Here is a 1,616-nt window from a genome sequence, read left to right as displayed (position 1 = left end):
CCAGGTTTGATTCTGATCAAGGGCATTTACCTTGGTTGTGGGCACATCCCCAGTAGGGGGTGTGCAAGAGGCAGCTGATCGATGATTCCTTCTCATCGATGTTTCTAACTCTCTATCCCTCTCTCTTCCTGTCTGTAAAAAAAATCAATAAAATATATTTAAAAAAAAAAAAAAGAGAAAGAAAGAAATGGGAATAGAGGCTCAAAGAGATGGAGGAAATCTGCCCCAAACCACAATGCAGATTGGAGCCCAGTTCTCATACATGTAATAAACATTTATTAGGTACCTCATAGGTGCCGAGCGTATTGGTAGGCACAGGGGACAAGAAATGGGAACACAAAGTCTCAGATTTCAGGAGGCATATAGATTAGTGGAGTTGTGTGATAAGATGACTGACAGTTACAACACAGTGCCCTAGTGTCTATAATAAAGACAAGTACAGATGGCCATGGGAACCAGGGGAGGATACTCCTTCCAGATAAAGGGGTCAAAGCACAGCATTGTCGACGACACCAGGCGACGCGTTGAAAGAGAAGAAGGAAGTGGCAGGCAATGGCGGGAGGAAAGTTTATTGTAGGTTGGTGGGCAAGCAAAGGCATGGAGGCACGAGGACGTTTAAAACACTTGAGGAAGCTTTCTGATCTGCCGCCAAGATGCAGGTGTTTGTGAAATCCCTTGTGAGGAGGACCATCACTCTCGAGGCTGACCCCTTGGATACAAGCTAAAATGTAAAGGCCAACACCCAAGATAAGGAAGGAATTCCTCCTGATCAGCAAAGACTGATCTTTGCTGGCAAGCAACTGGAAGATGGCTGTACTGTGTGTGACCGTAACCTTAGAAAGAAGCCCGCTCTTTATCTTGTGTTGAGACTATGTGGTGGTGCTAAGAAAGGGAAGAAGTCTGCACCCTCCCCAGAGGAGTGAGCGTAGAGAAAGGGTGAAGCTGGCTGTCCTGAAATACTATGATGTGGGGAGAACGGCAAAGCCAGTCGCCTTCGTTGGGAGTGCCCTTAGATGAATGTGTGCCAGAGTTTTATGGCCAGTTTTCGACACTGTTGTGGCAAATGTCTGACCTATTGCTTCAACAAACCAGGAGATAAGTAATTGTATATGGGTCATAAGAGACATCAACTGGCCCAGCCGGCATGGCTCAGTGGTTGCGCATCAACCTGTGAACCGGGAGGTCATGGTTTGATTCCTGGTCAGGGCACATGCCCAGGTTCTGGGCACAGTCCCCAAAGTGGGGCATGCAGGAGGCAGCCAATTAATGATTCTTTCATCACTGATGTTTCTCTCTCTCTCCCTCTCCCTTCATCTCTGAAGTCAATAAAAATATTTTTTAGTTAAAACATACACACACACACACACACACACACACAAAACTTGTCACAAAATAATTTAAAAAAAAAACAACTAACATTAAAAAAAACAAAAAACACACACACACTTGAGGAATGACTAATATATGGTATGGCTGAAGTTTAAGGTACTTATTGGGGAGGGTAATGAGTGAAGTATTCATGAGCCTAATTGTAAAGGGTGATTTTAGGCACTAAGTAAGAACTTTTTTTTCCTAGAAGTTATGGGAAGCCAGGTAAAAAACTGGTGAAGTTCTTT

At 44.2% G+C, this 1,616-nt stretch overlaps 1 pseudogene; it reads left to right on the top strand.

The window, feature by feature from the left end:
- The first annotated feature begins 347 nt into the window (after window positions 1–347).
- LOC118728909 lies at window positions 348–1,103 on the top strand (annotated as a pseudogene).
- Window positions 1,104–1,616: the final 513 nt, after the last annotated feature.

This window comes from Pipistrellus kuhlii, unplaced genomic scaffold (assembly GCF_014108245.1).
Source record: "Pipistrellus kuhlii isolate mPipKuh1 unplaced genomic scaffold, mPipKuh1.p scaffold_m20_p_3, whole genome shotgun sequence".
NCBI classification, from domain to species: domain Eukaryota; kingdom Metazoa; phylum Chordata; class Mammalia; order Chiroptera; family Vespertilionidae; genus Pipistrellus; species Pipistrellus kuhlii.
The sequence above is the reverse complement of the archived record's forward strand: the minus strand, read 5'-3'. Positions and strand labels throughout refer to the sequence as shown.